We start from the raw sequence: 19,954 nt of genomic DNA, 5'->3' as shown, positions 1-19,954 counted from the left end.
AGATGCCTGAGAACTGTCTGGATCCAATTGTGTGCAAGGTGCTCTGGGATGACCCTGCTGGAGCAGCAAGTTTGGACCAGATGACCCGCTGTGGTCCCTTCCAACCCCACCCATTCTGTGATTCTGTAGTACACAACACTTTAGTGATGCCTTATCTGAAAAGAGTGTCTATCCTATCAGTCTAATACTTAACAGACTTCTACATAATGAGAAATTGACCCCCATTTATTCACTAATTAGAGACCTCAGAACTGAACAAACCGTATGCAGTTATAAATTACAACAAATGGTATCAGACATGTAATGGTACTTTTGAAATTTGGATTAGGACTTGGATTTAGGAGAGGAACAGAAGAAGCATTCACATCTGCAGCTTCTCAGATAGTTAAACACATTAGATAAAACATGGAGATGTGTGAGAGAGCAATCCTGCCCCTACTCACCCTGTATTGACTCACACTGCCTCATCATTAACTATGGCAGGTTACACCAGAATCTTATGATATTGGAAGTGGTCTAGCAAAAAAATACGTGTTAATTACAGGGGTGCCATTTTTCTGACTGGACATATATTTACCTCTGGCTTTGTCAGGTCAGACACACAAATAGGAGTATATATGCCATAGGGAGAACTGAGTGGTTTTAGGTCCCAATCTAAAAAGCCAATTTTACCCTAAATACCCAGAAAAGTCACACACATACTAACTGGTCTCTCTATTTTATGTCAGTAACACAGAAAACAAGTGCAAACAGAGGTCTATACTGGTCATCTACATTTGGACAGACAGACTTTTCACAGGAATTTAAGGAACTATTAAAAAATCTGACTTAGCAAGCTCAAACAAACTTAAAAAAGCCCTATAATGCCAATAATACTGGCCTCTGACTTGCACATCAGCCAGCAAATGAAAGGGAAGAGCAATGAGCACAGACCTTATAAACAAGTATCAGAACTAAACCAGGTTTGATCTCAGCTCTGCAGCACCATGTGAATCAAAGTGTCCAACCTTTTCTGGACTGGATATTACTGGGGACTCTTGCTTGGTTGAAGTCCTGACCATTGAGACAATAGAAACAACAGTGAAGGAATTCTACTCCTGGTTTAGTAAAATTAATGACTGTTTTCCTACTCAACAGACAGGAATCAAGATAGGAAGAGAGTATTAAATGCAGCTGAGGAAGATAGAGGGTATCCAGCAAATTGAGGGTTTCCAACTTTTAGGGCTGTCAATCTATCACCATTAATAAGAACTTAGCCCAGAGAAAATTACTTGTCTATTCAGGAGAAACATACCAGAGGTTTCCAAGACCAGCTATTTAAGTTCTCAGCATATCTCATGTCTGAGATGAATACTATGCAATCTACAAAGGGGCTAAATGGGTGGATCTTGAAATAAAAAATAGGCCTTCTGCAAAGTTCTGTTATTGGTTGACTTTTCCTTCAGGAGGCACACCATTTCCACATTGTGAGTCAGAGACTGTTTTAAACGATGTGTTATGTAAATTTCAATTTACACCATATTATTACAGACACATTGCAGATGCTATTATGGATAATGCTTTTGAATCAAGTAAAAATGTGTTATTTTCATTCTCTATTTTCATATCCTCCGTGATTTCTTTGCTAAGTAAAGACAGCACATCTATCTCACTCTGGTCTATGAGATTTTTCACAGGATTTTATAGCTTGCATTTTGTTTTTTTCTGACATTTAGGTAGCTTTTCCTTCCAGAATGTTTTTTATTTCATTCATATACAAATTCTGAACACTTATGTCATGTCTGAGCACTATGGAATTTAATATACCTTGACTAGAATTAGTAATTATTTTCCTTGCCTTACGATTCTTTTTTTTTTTTTTTATTGATCCTTTTATTTTTTTTTATATCAGAAATAAGGTACAGACAAAAGCACAAGCTAGGAAATTATCCTACTGAAAATTTTAATGTAGCTGTGCAGAATTTCCTTAATGCAAAAAAACCTGTTTAGGTTCTTACCCTCTGCTGTGACCAAAGCTCCTATGGGATTTGTAAAAGATCATGAAAGCTAAGCAAAAGGAAAAAAAAATCTTTATTGATTTCCTAAAATTTCAACTGTCCCCTTTTGTGAGTATGCTTGGAGAAGCTGCAGATGCCCCACCACTGTTCAAGAACAGGCTGGATGAGTCTTCCAGCAACCCAGTTTAATAAAAGGTGTCCCTGCCCATGGCAGAGGGTTGGAAATTTAAGGTTCCGTGCAACCCAAACCCATGATTCTATGAGAATTAACTAGACCCACAATGTTTGAGTGATACAAACTGTGTGACTGTATTTCCCCCCAGGAAGGGGAACTTAATGCTGGCTGCAATGGCTCTCACATCATGACCGAGCGTAGATCTTACACAGTGGCAAGATGCTCAGATCATCACTGTTTACTACACAGAATTGAATTTTTACAGGATTGAATTTTTACAGATCCCACCACGTAGGTGGGATACAAAGGAAGTCTGCTACAGCTCTCTACATCTACCAGCAAGCCTTTACTGGGACAACAGCAGCACAGGAATTCAGAAAACATTATAATGGAGCAGGACACTGTGGCCAGTGCATAAATTGAACAAGATTCCCCAAGACCTTTCTTAACCAAGTATGAGATAGCTAAATGTGACTATCTGTAAGTTATCTTTGTTTACTCCAAAAGAGAATTTTCAACATTTTCCTTCTTGCAATTTTCCTCTTTGGTTTCTAAAAAGACACAGACACAGTCATTCTCTCTCTACTCGTTGTCAGAATGAAAAACTTGACATGAGCTACTCAGAGGGATCAGCTGAGCTAACAGAACACCAAGGAATAAAACAAACACCTTGTAAAGCACCTCTCCCCCACCCATCCAAATTTCTAACAGTCTCAGAGTAAAGCTAAACAGTTTAAGGGTTGATTTGTGCCCTGAAGGGAGAACAGAAGAGACCTGTCAATAGCAAAGGAGTCTTAGACACCAGTCCCAGTCTCAGACACCAGGTGCCAGTGACAGAGCATCCCAGAGATAAAGTTCACCATTTCTAGAAGACAGGCTGGCAGCTCTGCAAGTCGAAATAGCCAGAACTTAGAGCTCCCCATAACCCTCATTTTCTCTAACAGTTAGCCAAACGGTATCTAATATGTCTGTATTCAAATGCAAGGAAACTTTGGAAATCTGAATGCATAAACCAGATAGAAATCAAGCTGCTTTTATGTTAGGTTTTTTGTTTATTTAAAATTTGTTTCCTAACATTAAAATGTCATTGACAAACACTGGCTTGGTAATCACAGATAAAGCAGAGCTGAAAGATAATACAGTTAATGAAGCTTGTACTTGGTATGTATTAGAGAGCCTTGACAGAAGGCTGTGAATGAAGAGCTGAATAAATGTGAACCATAAAAAATTACCAATGAGGACCTAGTATGAGAAAATTTCAATAAAAGGTCTGAACCTCATGTTCCTTTTCTCTCCCTTTATCTTTAATGAGTAGTACTGTTTTGAAATTAGTCTATGTAACAATTACACTTTCTGATTCATTAGGTTTTGGGATTGTATTCAGAGCAAATGTGCTAACCTCTGAGTGAAAAATACATTCTCATTTTTTTCCCAGCTTATTCTGTTCCTCCACACATTTGTCATTTGTACGTCTGCTCACATTCAGACAGACTGATGCCTAACTGGTGTCTGGATTAGGTACAAGAAATATTTCTTTTTACTCACTGTATATATTGCCAGGTGGAATGAATCACTTGGTGCTCCCTTGAACTTGAGCTCCACAGTAGCTGTGATGATGAACTTGCTAGTGTGACTTTGGACAATTGTGCTTGTGCCCACTCACAAGGAGAAACACCCCAGCCCCCACCCTGCCACCCCTTGCAGAGGAAACAATAAACAAGTTTTTTTTTAAACAATGTACTCTGCATTCAGTTGACAGAACAGCAAAGAGCCGTGCTTCAGTTACAGGACCCACCTCAATCTGCTGCAGATGTACACTCATGGCACCTGCACCAGCCAGCTGAAATCACCTTCATAGGGCTCCCTGTCCTGTTGGGTGCCACTGGGTATGGAGCTGGGGTGCCTCTCTCATGAATCTGATGAGGCACTTAAGGTCAGGTGGACTAGGAAAAACTAACCTGGGTCTTTTCTATCACCTTTTTAAGGGACACAGGAACTTTGCTACTAGAAGCAAGACTTCTTGCCAGAAACAGGTTCCCTATCAGACACATGCCAAGCCAATGACAGTGTCTGCAAAATGAAAAGGGAGCAGAATATTTAACCCCCAATTTGGCAGATAATGGAAAAATATTAGGAGGAAAATCAAAGCAGGAGGAACTGCCTGCTCTGAGGGTAGCTTAGTGACTTTTGATTACAGCCATGACAAATTGCAGACCCAGTTTTTGTCCTATCTGCAGACAATCCAGCTGAATGTGTAACATCCAGACCGAGCTGAAGCAGTGTGCGAAGGTACCTCTTTTGTACCAAGCTGGTCCACCTCATGGCTGGCACTGATATTCTGCAACCTAGAGGAGAATTTCCTCCTTCAAGCAATGTCTGACAACAGTGTCTGTCTCCATGGGACAGTCCAGTGAGGAAGCCACCGCAGGGTGGATGAAAAGAGATGGAGTGAAATAGGCCACTCAGCTGTCAGATGATTTCTCTGAGCAGAGATAAAGTGTTTGCAGAAGTGTTTTCCCTCACTAACACTTAAAAACTAGAATCAGTGTTACAACTTGAGTGACTGTATCTCTCCTTAATACACACAACCACTGAATTTCACTTTAGACTAGCTTTTCCTACTATCAAGTGGAGTGTTTTCAACAGACTGTGAAACACATCTTTTCCTGTAGCAACATCTTGTGTTGCCAGTTTTCAGAATGACACTGAAACATAAAAGGAAAGCAAAGATGTATAACCTGCATTATGTAACAAAAAAATTATGTAACAAAATAACAACAGGACAGCTAACCTTACCTTTTTTCCTCTATTTTATTTTACGTAACAAAATAACAGGAGGCTGCTGTTCCATTAAGGGCTCTCACTTAGAGACGAACATAGTCCTCATCATGCAGTTAGAAACATCAGTGTCTGTGTCCTGGTTCTAGAGAGTATTCTGGCTCAGAGTCTTTTTTCAGCTGAACTCCTCGTGTTGCAATCTTCACAACCTTGTATCTCACCTTTACTTTAGAAGCCAGTGCATAAACATGCAACTGACTGTGGATGTCTAAAGCCTAAAGAAGAGTTTTCCCATGCAACTTTGGTGCAGTCTTCTGTTCAGAGAAATCCACAAACATTGGAAACCACTTACTAGAGGAACATCAGCTATATAGATGGAAATAGTTTTGAGCATGCCTCTAAATGTGCAACTTGGACACTGAATCTGCAATAGCATGTGTTACAAAGACTGAGCGCCAAAAAAAGCTGCAGAATATAAAACCTGTGGTGTATTTTCATGGCACTACTCACTGTGCCTGTGAATGTCTCCAGACACTGGCCATAGCTATTCTAGGTATTGTTAGTAAAGCTACACATGTCAGGGACCAGTGCAGAAAGACTCTGTAACTATCACAATCTAAACTTGACTTCCAGCAGTATACCACGTGTGAAAGAGGCAATCATTCTTCATCTCACAAACTGACCATAACAAGTAGCAAGTGAAAATGAGGGACCTCAAAGTCAGGCAGCAGATAAAATGGCACTTTGTTACTGACTGACAAGACAAGACTTTATAAACTTATTAATACTTCATTGTGAAACATTACCAGGTCATAGCTGTACTTAAGAAACTTCATTTGTTTAGATCAATTACATCAAAAATCAGGCCCATTTAGATGCTATGTATGCATGTGTAAAATGAGTTGAAGCTCCTCTCCAGCTGCACAGATCAACACTTCATTGGCTTTACTGTTTATAGAAAACCATGGGTGCACCACATCAAGTCCAAACAAGCCTCTCCTCTGCATTTTGTTCATCAAATGTGTACATTACATGCAAACTTTCCTCTCAAGTGCCAAAGTGCCTTTGCAAAAGCAAGATATTGACTTCTGAGTTTGAAATCAATTTTTTGTTTGATGCTGGGCTGTCAAGCTTTGCCTGTACATAGTCAGCAGGAGCTCTGGGTGGTTGTTTTTTCATCAGCATGCATCTGACTGGATTGAATGCCCTACAAGTAATGGTTTTAAAAAGGTTCAGGTCACCATCAAAGGATGATATGCAGACTTTTAACTCATGATGTTCATTACTCAATAAAAGGGAGTCACAATCTAATAAAATCAAGGCAGAGTATTACTGTTTAGCCTCTGACAGTTTACGAAGAATCATTGTCTTTAGCACAAAGGAAAGTGGAAGAAACCCAGAGTATCTGGCAGAGTGCAAATTCAAATAACATATTTAACTTGTGAAATAATTTATGGGAAGCACAGGAAAGTAGCTTCTACTGTGCCCAGTTAAGCAAATTTTCCTGCAGCCCTGGAGGCTGAATTTTCTGCTGGACTTACTGAAAAGAAACATCTTTAACTACCCTGACACCACACACTGGAGGCAACAGTAGCCTCTGAAGTCTCAAGCTGTTGAACTGCTGGCCTTTCTGGTCTAAGCATATAAACAAACAAATAAACAATGCTTCATTAGAGCTCCTTTCCTCTCAGAAATGTCCCAAACATAAAAACTGTGAACCTCACCACTCAGGTGAGATGCTGCAGTAAACCACACTGTGTTCTCAGCCCCTGAGGTCTGGGTTCTCATGTTTGGAAACCCATAACTGCTACTCTCCTAATTTTCACAAGGATGCTCAAATGAGCTTGCTGTGCCATTCTGACAGCACTGGTGGCTCCTGTAAGCTCCCTTCAGCTAAATGACTGAAGATAACCCACCTGCACTGCATCTTAGTAGGGTACAGAACCATAATGTCAGGCAAGAAAATCCACTGGCCTGGAGCTAAGGATGGTGCATCCGCGCTCTGATTTCAAGTTGCTACAAATTAGGCTCTTTCAATGTTTCTAAACCTGTGTGTCTAAAACTTCAAAACCCAGCTCTGAAGAATTGGGATCCTGCAGCTTTCTCTTTTCTCATTTGTAGTCACCCATGATACCCCAGTAGCTGTAGTTTAGCCAACTATGCCACTTAGATTATTGTTAGTCTCCTGTCCCAAGTGTCCAACCTGCACAGACTTGGCAAAAGCAGCTGGGTGCCATCCCTCATGCCTGGGGAAATGGAAAAAGTTCTGTTTTGCTGCCCCCTCCACTGCACATTTAAGAACACAACTGTTATTACACCTAAGACTGTTCTTCTTGAAAGAAATGTAGTGCATTTCTCTGATGTCTGCAGTTTATTGACTTGAGGCCCCAAGGAACTCTTTGATACAGAGAGAGTTTTGCTCGTTTCCATCCATACACTCTCTCCTGTGTCTGTTTCATGATCCTTTCATACCGTAACATATGGAGACAAATATTTATACATTTATATGAAACAGATAACCACCCAGTTCACCCTTGTCCAAACCAGACATGATTACCTGTACAGTTACACAAGCAAATCTCTGAATTGTTTGTGTAAAGCAGTTCCTGAAACAGAAGTACATCACCAAAAGCTGCCTCTGGCTGCTGTTATAGCAAATAAACTCAGGATTTTGCCAGCAAAGCTCTCAGATATTGCTGGCTTTTTGTTTTTTCATATACCTATATTAGAAAAATTGAAATATAGACCTGATCTTTGTCTGTTTCTCCACAAAAATAAAATGAACAAATAGTCTCTATTTTGCTTGCGCCCTTCAAAAATCTTATCTAAATTGCAGCACTGTTGTGACTTAGCTGTGCACAAACAGACAGGACTGACAGATCTCCAGCTCCATCAGCAAAGTTGACTATTAATAGCAGCTGAGGAAATAGTCTGGTTTATGTATTTTTTTCAATGTTGTTAGCCATGACAATCCAGAGCCCATCCTCTTGCAAATATGAAGCACACAAGTTTCATGCAGTTTGACCATGTGCCAGGACCAGGTATGTGCTCACAGTAGTCAGGGTGAAAGATTAATATCTTGCAATTTTTTATTTTTAATTTGCTGTATTTAATATTAACTTGCAAGCTCTGGGTCTGTATTCCCACCTCAAATGACACCAGGGAGTTGCATGGCACAAACACATGAGGTAGGTTTTTGTTCTTTCTTTTTCATTTGTATGTCACCCAGGCTTGTAAATGAACAAGTCTATGGAAACACAAAATTCCATTATTTCACAGCAAAGTGCTTATGGAATGCAACATGATGTGGTCCATCACAATGCTAACAAGCACTAATGATTTTAATTATTCAGTCTCGAGAAAGAAATGGGAAGATTTCATGTTGGCAGCAACTGAAATAAACTAATTCAAGTCTTCGCTGGCAAACAGAGATCTTTTTTTGTGACTTTGGATCAACTTCTTTGCATGCTGCTCCCCAGGCTCTACCAAACCCAGGCACTGCACAATATATAACCAGTTCTCCAGTTTTCCCTTTGTTACCCACCCCTTGCCCCTATCCTCCTTTTAATTTTTTCCTGCCTTTACAGGTTTCACAAAGAAAATTCTTTTAAACTCCTCCAAAGCGCAACATAAACTGGTGATGGCTCCATCTGACAGCTGTGACTGACATGATGTCTGTCACAGGGATTACTCCCTACATCCCCCGCCACCACCACACACACAAAGCTGACTGACTTCCTTTAGTGAAAACCATGGGTGCAGATGAGTAAAATCTCTCTGCACAGGTGGGAAACCTTATTCCCTTTGGCACAGGAATCTGATTTGTGAGAGCTGGGCTCCATGACCTTTCCCTTCAGGTTCTATTTGGCATTCTTGGAAGCACTATAGCAGACGGCTGCACTCCAAGTAATTCTGAAACAGACATAAAACTTTTATATTTTTATTAACACTTGAAGAGGCCACTAAAAGAAAATCAAAACTATGAATCTGTCAAGACACCCCTCAGCAATGCTGCACTTTGTTCACAAAAGCACCATGATGGAATGGCAGTGTAGCTTATCCAGCATGTATGGTTTTCTAACTACTCATAATGCTTCCACCCAAAAAAATCTCTGTACTAATTGATACAGACCCTTTGACAACACATGACTGAGAGGAAATATTCATGATGAGTCTCATTTATCACTTTCTTTTTTTTTTTTTTTACTTCTACACTTCATGTTGCAAATCTGTAGTGCTTAAATTACATAAACAAAACTATAAATACACTGCACCTAAATATTAATAGATCATAAAGACATTTATACATGTTCTGATGTTAATTTTTCACTCTAATATTCTGAATGTAGCTTTTTGTATCTCTCTGCCTTGATACAGCGAGAAAAATGTATACTGTGCTACAGAGACAGAATAAACATGTTATAGTAAAAAGATTTTGATATTTTCTTAATTCCTCCTCTTAACTTTTGTTTCCCTTCCATGAGTTATTGCCTTTACTGGCAGTGATGACTGCTGCCCTTCAGCTTCCGTCTTGGAAAATAGGCTAATTTAAAATGAAAAGGCCTCTGGTAGAACAAAAAGATTGCCTTCGCTTTTCTGCAGAAAAAAGAATAATTATTTACAATAAAAATTGTTATTTCTAATCCTAGTGCTTTTTGTCGTTTTTTTCAGTGCAAGGGAAGAAGAGAAAAGCCAGGGTATGTGGCTATTCAGCAGTTACTCTCATGTGCACAAGGCATAAGAGGTTTGAGAGAGGCAGATCTATTTCTGCAAGTCATTCTTCATCAACACAAGCCTACAAACTGTCCATGTGTGAAACTGGTTTATTACTGATATCTCTACATATGCAAAGAGAGAGAGATTTTCAGGTGCTCTAACAGAAGTAAGGTACGAGCTCCCACTTCTGCCACTCAGTGATACCTGTGGCCTTAAAAAATTTACCAGGATACTTTGAAAATCAAGCCCCAAATCAGTGGCATTAGTGCAGATCCCAGAGCCAGGTGCTTAGGCTGTTCAGAAATGTTCTTTGGAAACACAGAGTCCTAGCACCGTCTGAAGGCTGGTATTAGCTGCAGGTTCCCTTAGCAAGTGGCAGCTCAGGAGAGTGACAGCGCCCTCTGATAACGCTTTGGCACGAAGCGCGCGGCTTTAAGCGCAGATTATCACAAAAGATGAGTTTTGTAAGGTTCTTTTCATTACTTCCTGTAAGTGCTCTTGACATTCTTTGAAGCAGTTTATGAGAGCTTCCTAGGAAAAATGTCAAAATAAAGTAATAATTTTCTTATAATATTGTTCAACAAATGTGAGCACAGCATGGTTTAGAAAAGATCAGTGGCTTATGAAGACAATGCAAACATGCACACATCTCTATATTATCAAAGGCTTTAGTGTGATCAAAACAATAAACAATAATTTCATATATGCCCTGTCAGAGAACTGGAACAACTGTTCAGTGTAGAAAAGGGATTTTTTATGACTTCCAAGTATCCTGACAATATACATTTCAGCTATATATGAAACTCTGTTTCAAACATTGCTAGTTATTCTCTGAGCAAAACAATTTATACCAGCTTCATGCTGGAAACATTTCCTATAAAATTTATACCCCTTCTATCTCTTTTTAAATGGAAAAAATGGCACTCAGAATGCAGTTGTATTAAAATACTGCCTTGTTTTTCTAGGGACAATCACGTTAAAGCTATTTTAGTCTGCCACCAGCACTACTGACATAACTCCAGGAGGGTGACAAAATTTTTTTGTTTAATTAAACAGATGATCATTAAGATATATTTGATTCTGTAGTTCACAAATAACATGTGATAACAAGGGTTTATTTCTGTTCCCTTCAAAGTCCCAGAGCTTCCTCAACCCTCTAGATGAATGATGTAGAGTTTGGAATGGACCCATCACAAACCACAAGTTGCAAATTAAACAGTGGGATGAATAACTGATTACAGGGTTTTACAAATGCTAACAGAACACATCCTATTCAGCCTACTGTGAGGGAATCTCTTCCAAAAAGACATTTCTGAAGCAGAAGTAAAATTACTTAATAACATGATTTAAATTAATAATGACTAGATACTTTAAACTTTTAGGCTTAAATTTCATGGAATTTGTTTACACATACACCTTTGTATGCTCACTTTTAAGTCAAACCACTTCACATATTTACCAAATTGACATCAAAACTACAGGAAAGAATCATTCGACTCATCACTGGACAGCCACCAAGCCTGCCAAAGAGCAAGACAGCTTCTGTATGAAGGATGAAGCCCTGACTGCACTGAAAACAACTGTCAAACTCTTTAAGACGTTAGTAAGGTTGGAATTTTACAGCTCATTTTCTGAAAAAAAAAAAAAATCTTAATACTTGAGGGTAACTTTAATAGTGGAAACCAGGCAGGGCTTTCTTTATTTTTCAGTTCCAGTGATCAAACCATGACAGGGACAGATCTGTGTCTGCTGTTACGAATCCAGCAGACTACTTCCCTGCCAGCATAGCCATTTGGAAAGAAACGTGCAGAAACTCCCACAGAGATCCACTGCCCGTGATCTGCAGCAAAACTCCTGTATTGTCAATACTTGCCTTCATCTGCAATGTAACTCTTGATGTCAGCAGCGGTTTAGTGCACAGTGTGGGCAGTATCTGGCTCCTAAGGAAAGTTTTTGACACTAGGGATGCATTGAGATTAATCAGCATTTGATGCCTCACTGAAGAAAAACAAATGAGCAGGGTTTGTGGATACAGTGAGTGAGGGAAATGCAACAGCAGCCAGAAACTAGCCAGAAAAATCACAAATGATGCCAAAGAAGAGCCAGAGAAAGGCAGAGGAACATTAGCCCTCAAGAAGGACCACTGACAGACCAAATTATCTTAATCTCTTCTACAACTTTTCTTCTAAACTATCAACTTTCATCTAGACCATCCCTGATCTTGCCCCATCAGTCAAATCTGAAATTCACAATCTCTGCCAAGCTGTCCTTAAACCCAGCTCCCACAAGCCATATAAGCCAGAAGGGTTGGATGTATATGCTCACATTTCCCTGTACTCCTCTCCTACCCAGTCCAATCTGTATCTACTCAAAGATCCACAGGCAAAGCATCAGACTGCTCCCTGAAGTGAACCCACAGACCCAACCAACTCTGCTGGGATCCTAAGGTGGTGGATCTTCACCTTCAAGAGGTGGCCTGACCTCGTAGAAAAGCTCTGGGCAGCAGGGAATGCAGACTCTCCATTTCTTTACATTCACAGTAGTAACTCTGACAGTTACAGCCCCGCCATGCTTCTGTGTAATTGCACAGCATTTACTGGAGGAGTAAAGTGACAATTTCCCTATTTCAGACATGGTGCTTTTAAAATAATCTGTCTGGTACACACTGGGAACCAGAAACACAAATAATAATTTTTATTGCATAGGAACTTTCACCCAGGATTGTTACAGTAATTTACAGCATTAATTAGTTAAGAGCATCCGATAACAGAACTCCATATTAGATGATTATAGCTTTAATTAAAGGTATTGAATGATGAAAGGAACAGAGCTCAATTTGTACATGAAAATAGTGAACTCCAAAGTAATGAAAACAAAGTTGAGCACAAAGACTTGTGACTAAGCATGCATGGCCATATGTATTTCATTTCTCAATCCTGCTTCCATCTAGGAATTTGTATGTTTTGGCTAACCTGCTGATTGCTGACAAAAGGAATGGGCATTGGTGTAATTCTCCTTATCTTTCCTGTCACAAAGGTGTCAATTTCCACAAAACTTGTAGGATTTTGGTATCTTTGAGACCTCTGCTCCCCATTAAGAAGCCAAAACTGGGCAACAGCTTAAAAATACAGATAACACGGCGTCAGGCAGACAGGCAATACAGGCATTTAGACCTTATTTTCTTAGGAAATAGGTAAAAATTATGGAGATTGCACTGGGGGGGACAAATACAGATTTTATCATGAGTTACAAAACAATCTTTAACAAGCCAAACAAAATTATTGCTTTTTCTTAGTTACACACATGCAAATGGTCTTCTTTATATGAAAGGCTACCTCTATCTTGAGTTCAAGAGCATTCTGGTCTAGTGGAAGATGGATCTGTCCAAGGCAGGGGAGCTGGAGCTCAATGATCTTTAAGGTTCCTACAAACCCAAACCATCCTGTGATTCTATGATTTATGGTGAGAAAAAGAAAGTAATGACAATCATCCTTTTGTCTTGAAGGAAGTTCAAAGTTTTCTTAATAATAAGTATAAAAGCTCCAGTGAAGTGAGACATCACCCAAATGTTCTTTCTGCACCTTCAGTGCAGAAAGAACCTTCTTTTTTTTCTCCCTGTGAGAGAATTAAGACCTCTTTAAGATAATCCTCAGAAAGACAGCATCCAGCTTATTATGAGGGACTTGTCCAATGAAATGGCGTCCTCATAATGATAAAAGGTGTCAAAAATTGTGGATGACGCACTGGGAGTCATTCAAACTGCAGGGAGCGGTGTATCCTCTATATGCATACTACAGTCACCCAAGTTTTCAGTAACTCTGCACTTTGCAGGCGAGTGGGAATCAACAGATTCTGAAAATTTTCTTTTATTAAAAGTTTGCATCCCACCATGGGTAATTAGCTGCTCAGAATTGAAGGATGGCAGATAATAACACTTGTACCCAAAGAGATCAAGAGAAACTTGATAAGTTCCTCTCTATGATCATCCTTCCCTGGAGACCGGACTCCCTAGCAAATCGAGCAGTGATCCATGAACAAGTATCGACAGTGTTTCTACCACTTAGCTGACTTGGAGCTGCTGATAAACACTCTGCTGACTCCAAAAGGCATTGTACCTGTGAAGCACACCAAACAAACAGATATGAAAGCAAAAGGAAGGCTCTGGTTGGCAAGGAACAGCATTATGGCTCAAACAGCTGATCCGCAGACAAAGGCAGCTGTTTGAGCTGTGTAAGGTTGTCCAGAAACTCAGCACCTGGCACAACAAAGGGAACAGAGTGGTTTCCTGCTGAAAAATTAGCAAAGACTCCATCTCGGTAGTGATCCGAACAGCCTTTCATAAGCTTTCATCTGCTGTACATTTCTGGCAGAGAAACACAGAGTGTTCCCAGTGGTGGTGTGCGAGTGTACAGGCTGCCTGACTGACCCTGGTAAATGCACTCACCTGGACAAGAGATGGCTGCTGAGGGGTCAGTGCCACAACAGCTGGGCTCTGGTGTGGGCTGCAGCGCCGCACTGGTATCTGCTGCTCAGATCTCAGTGCCAGAAGCAACTGCGGTTTAGTTCTGAGCCAGGGTCAGAGTTATGCCAATGTGATTCCTCACAGATCTAACAAAAACACAGCTTGAGCCACAGACACCTTTGATCAGCAGCAAGAAGGAGAACTGTGCTTCTTTAAACAGAAAAATCCCGGGAGGGGCAACTTAGGTTGTTTTTTATTCTTGCAGCTGTGAAGGCTTCTCTATACATGTACACACTGCATTCTTACACTTTTCCTTAAGCACATGACCCTGGCATTTCTGAAAGCCTGCCCAGATACTGCTCTGATACAATTTAGAGAGGCAACACTCTACGCTGGACAAGATACAACTGGAAGGAAGATTCCAGCAACATGTAAAAAGGGGGGAAAATGAAGGGGGTGGAGCACCTTTGCCAGGCATCCTGCACAAAGTATTCTAAACCATTAAGAGTGCACAAAACCAACAGGCAAAATCTGTGCAAACTGTGTAAGATATTATTGTTAAGCATCTACTTCTACACCAACATCCAGAGAAGATGTAGGGTTTGTTTCTTTATTTTTCATTTCAAATGCTGACTTATTTATTCCACGTGTATTCCCACTAGCTCAGGTTTATGAAACAAAGAACCTGACTGGTGGAGAAGTTTAAACATTTGAAGTAGTCATGCTCTCATCTTTTGGCATACTATTTCCTTTTTCTATTTTATTTTACTAAACTTGTCAAGAAAGGAAGACTCTCTTGGCAAATCAGAATGAAATCAAAGGAGCAATCAACAACATATATAGCTCACAAATCTTTGTACCTAGCCTCCCAGGGACTGGAAGCACATTCAGGTTTAGATAGAATATCCCCAAGGATTTACACCTATAAATATACTTAATAAACTCAGTGAAAACATGAAGTGTGAAGTAAGCACTTCATCAAAAGCTTATTTTGGTTTTCAGCAAATAAGAAAATTAAAACTCCTGCTGCCCACATGAGTCTGTATGTCTGCATCTTTCTTCACAGATAAAATTATTCATGGCATATTAGAGCTTGTCAGTCTGTTTAACTAGAGAAAAAAGACATATCTGTCCTAGGGGAGATCTAAACAACTTCATTATGAAAGCTGTGAGGGAGTCACAACACATTACGAAGAACAAACGCAGTCTGCAGTGGTTTTTCAGCTCTTTCTACACCATTGACTCACCAGAGGAAAGTACTACTAATTACACCTACTTGCATTGATTATTTTTTTTCTTCAGGATGGATTAGCTTGTCCTCCCCTACATCTAATGATTTAAATTAGAATGAAACAGCAATGTGATGGAGGTTGGAAGTTATCTTGAAAGAAAGACATCAGACATGACATTTAAAAAAATAATTCTCTTTCCTTAATTGCCCTTCCAAAATAGGCTAAGGTTCAAGGGATGTGACTTAGCAAATACTACAGTGGTATAATATACCACACATTACAGGAAATGACATATATATTTCTTGTTGTTATATAAGGTTCAGTGATCCAGATCTGGATCAGATATGATCCTGTTTACACCAATGTAAATCCAAGCTAAATTCCACTGAATCCAGGGAATTAGTTAGATCAGAATCTAGTTCACTAAATCATACATTATTCCATTCATAGGCATACTCTTGTTATCTGTCTCCTCCTTTTCCTCTTACAGACCCTCCAGTTGTGCTGTGAGGACCATGAGGATCATCTAAATGAAACTCATATGCTATGGGTCATAGAATATCTCCACATCGTTTCCACATCAGACCCAGTCCTTTGCAATTGTGGTAGAGAAGATCAAACACTCCTGCTGATTTTTATTTTTGTTTGTTTTTCATTTGTACTATCCCTGTGAGAACTCAGTAATTAAGAAACAATTGCCATGGTAACATATTACACCCAAATCTGATCATAATTCAATCAGTCCCAGAATTTCTATCAGGTTCTTCTGAACAATCAACCTCTCCCTCTAATCATAGAAGATTGTATTTCATCCACCAGTCTGGAACTTTTGTTCAACCTGCTTGTTGTGAGGTCAATCTGAGATACAGATCTTAAAGGAAATTCCCTGACCATTTGTTAGATTATCTGCCTCATAATTTACATGCTATATACATGCTATATGCACATGATTATAGTAATCACCACTCTGTCTTTTGTTTTCCATCCCCCTTCTCTTCAAGCCCTCTCTCCAGGTAAGCAGAGATCCTTCCGTACCACCTTTGCCATTTTGTAAACAATGACAAAATACTTCTTAATTCCTAGCTCTATTCTTTGCACAGACAGTTAGAGTGCATATTTTCCCACGGAATAGTTACTATTAATGCATTAAAATTTGAAAAGTTTACATTTTCTCATTTAGTTATAAGGCAGATGCAAACACAATCAAAAATTCCATGAAAAACAAGAATACTACAATGAAAATGAATAGTCATTTAAATTCAGTATGGATTTATATGAACTGATGCAGTGGCTCATCATCCTGTAACCTGAAACAAAACAGGCAGTATCAGAAGTGCTGGCAGCATGCTGAAGGATTTAGAGGGACAGGGGTGGGGAGGCACAACAACAGCTTATCTGGATATTGCACAGAACATACAGAAAATGACAAAAAGAGATCTGATAGTCAATACATAGCACAGGAATCAGTATATACCAAGGAAACAAATGACTGGTACTCCCAAGATGCTGAAGTGGGCCGAGTCCTTTGTGCACTTACAGAAGTGCATGCATTATACTCAGGCTGCTGGGAGCTAATGTCACTGCCTGGACAAACACTTGTTCGAGGACTTTCATTTTCATCAGTGCTATCACATAATCAGACAATGTAGTTTCGTATTTCCTCTTGTTTTTCTTTATCCTACTCTGCTAAATGGCAATAAAATAAATTAATTTACCCAAGCTGAGTCTATGTTGCTTGAGACCGTAAGTACTGAGTGATCACCTTGTCCTCACCCCGATCCATTGTTGTATTTTCTCCCTGTGTCCTGTCAAGGAGGGGAGTGACAGAGTGGCGTGGTGGGCGCCTGACAGCCAGCCAAGGTCAGCCCACCACACCATCAAACCACAGCTCTCCAATTGAGCACCAGAGACGCTGTGTGGGACCACGTCAGAGGACTTCAAGAAGCCAAGATACATTACACCAGCTGCTCTTCCCTTCTCCACCCACATGGTCACTGCATCACAAAAGGACACTGGATCAGGTCTGATTTGCCCTTCACAAAGCCATGTGGCTGGCTCGAATCACCCCCCTGTCATCCATATGCCTACACATACCTTCCAGGAGAATATGATCCATGACCTTACCAGACACTGAAATATCTGACTAGCTGATGGTTCCCACGGACTTGTATTTACCTTTTTAAAGTAAGGTGTGATATCTTCCCTCCTCTAGGAGTTTTCTTGACTGCCATGACTTTAAAAATATGATGGAGAGAAGGTGAGCAACTGCATCTGGCGGTCTCCTCTTATGCTTAATTCATTATCATGTGAATAGTAATGCTCACTATTGTCCTGCTGGATGAAGGAAAACATGGGGAACTCCAGGCACTGAAGACTGGGGGCACAAGTGTTATTCGCCTTGACTGACCTCACACATAATTTTTTGCCTTTTTTTTTCATATACTTTTATTTTCTGCAGCCCCACTAGCTTAGGCATTATATAACCAGTGCTTTAAAAGCTAGGAGAATTAAAGGCTCCTAAAATCTCTTTCCTTGTAGATTATTTTGTTCATCTGCATGATCTTAGTGACATATGTAAAACTCGTGCCCTAGATTTTAATGATGGTGACCTTTGGGACTTAGAGTTGAGTCAGTGCCATTTTAAACATGAGTCTGCTACTGTATTATATCTTTGCAGCTGCAGCCGAGTGAGAGGATGACAAGTGTAATTACCAGCTTTTTCTGTGAAGATTCCTATCTGAGAAAATGCAAGAACCTTTACAAAATGAGAGAATGCATATGCCATGACTTTGTATCACTACCACACGTGGAAGTATTTACTTTAAACCAAAGTCAGATGCATTTGGTTTGGAAAATAGAAGTGCATATACATCGTTAGGAAAATGTATTGCCTATACACTACTCCACATGTTTATGTTCTCTTGGAATTGGAAATCCTTTCATAGATTTGCTTTAAACTGCTATTTTTTAATATTTGCAACAGTGTTCAGGTAGAAAGTAACACTGTGTTTAACAGTTTCACATCATGAATGCCCACTTTGCAAGCTTAACTTTGAAAACCAGCTGACATAACCCAGACAATGAGAGGTAAACTGACTTGTTTGAACCTTAGGCATTACCACTAATAAAACATCTGAAGATAAATTGATGTAAAGACTATTTATTGACTTTACTGGGTTTACAGAAACACATGTGAAAGCAATTTGGTTAATTATTCTACTGAGGCATCCCAAGACAGAACAGAGTCTGCAGAAACCTTGAGATGCCATATCTTCCCTCTTACTTTCTTCACTTTTTTTTTTCCCCACTAGCTGGTGATAGCAGCTGAAGCTGCCCTCAAAACCTTGGAATCTTACTCCTGTCTCTGTGGGAGGTGCCTGTTTGCACTGGAATAACTGTGAAGAAAATTTAGATTTCCATTTAAACTACAACAAAGTGTTTGAGAATGTATCAAGGTTCAAAAAGTTTCAATAATGAGGACTACTACCTAGATCAGCAATTTTAGATCATAGAAAATTACCTCTATGGCACTAAATATTTTAATATATTTTTGATTCAGCACTGCAAGTCCCTGATGACAATGACAGAATTATTTTTAGTACCCACTAAAAGACACTTTTAAAGGTAGGCTTTTGTGCAACAGTTTTTCCTAAAAAAAACTAGTACAGCATGAATGCACAGGGGAAATGACAACTGGAAAGGAATTTGACAAGTGCTTCTGCAAGGTACTTCTTGTAGATGTTAAATGTCTCCTTTCCTACACAGTTTAGATTTTGTTTCAGCATCCTTTCCCTATTCAGTGTCAATGCACAGACTAATTGTATGTTATCGTAGCAATTTCTGCTGGGAAGCTATTTCACATACTGCACCGTTTTGTACAGCAACTTGCATACTTATTACTGGGTCAGACCAGAGAAGAACTTGATGGTATACTGAATTCTGTATGAGAGAGAATCTGCTCTGTGGTTCATTTAATGCTAGTGTGGAATAAATCTGTTAACTTCAGCAGACTCGTGCTGGTGTCATTCAGATGTGGATCCATGCAGCATATCCATAAAACCACTCCCTGCTGGAGGGGATCACACCTGCTCATTCACTCCACGTCGCAGAGCCTACACCAGTACAGCCCCACTGCCAGCACTGTCCTGCCTCAGCCAGCTAATGGGAAGATCAACTTACCCATGTGAGCTGCTCAGACACCACTTTGTTCACAGGGGCCACAGAACCAGCCCTGCAGAGAGCAAGAGGCTCAGCCATGCTGTGACACTGGGCTGTGCTCGCTCGGCACTCAGGCGCACACTGCTTACAGCAGCTCCCAGGTGCCAAGATCATGGCACTGGGATGCTCCTGGGTGAGCTCCCGCTTCTCCTGGCATGCAAAGCACTGTGAAGATACTCAGGCTGCACCTCCTGTTGAGCTACTGCAAGTCACAAAAAAAATCACTGCTGAGGTCCCACTAAGTTCTCTAACAGATATATGGAAAAAACAGTCTCTTTACTACTAGAGAAAGAAATAATGTTTTCTTACAAAGAAAATTAAAAAGTTACAAACAATTTAACTAGAAGTCTCTAGTTAAATTCAAAGTAAAAGTTAG

At 39.9% G+C, this 19,954-nt stretch overlaps 1 protein-coding gene across 12 annotated transcripts in view; it reads right to left on the bottom strand.

The window, feature by feature from the left end:
- The window catches only part of TENM4 (teneurin transmembrane protein 4), a 1,542,144-nt gene that overhangs the window by 207,282 nt on the left and 1,314,908 nt on the right, over positions 1-19,954 (bottom strand). The gene's annotated exons all lie outside the window — the stretch shown is intronic.

This window comes from Zonotrichia leucophrys, chromosome 1 (assembly GCF_028769735.1).
Source record: "Zonotrichia leucophrys gambelii isolate GWCS_2022_RI chromosome 1, RI_Zleu_2.0, whole genome shotgun sequence".
Lineage (NCBI taxonomy): Eukaryota > Metazoa > Chordata > Aves > Passeriformes > Passerellidae > Zonotrichia > Zonotrichia leucophrys.
Note: the sequence above shows the minus strand (reverse complement) of the source record. Positions and strands in the feature narration are given on the sequence as shown.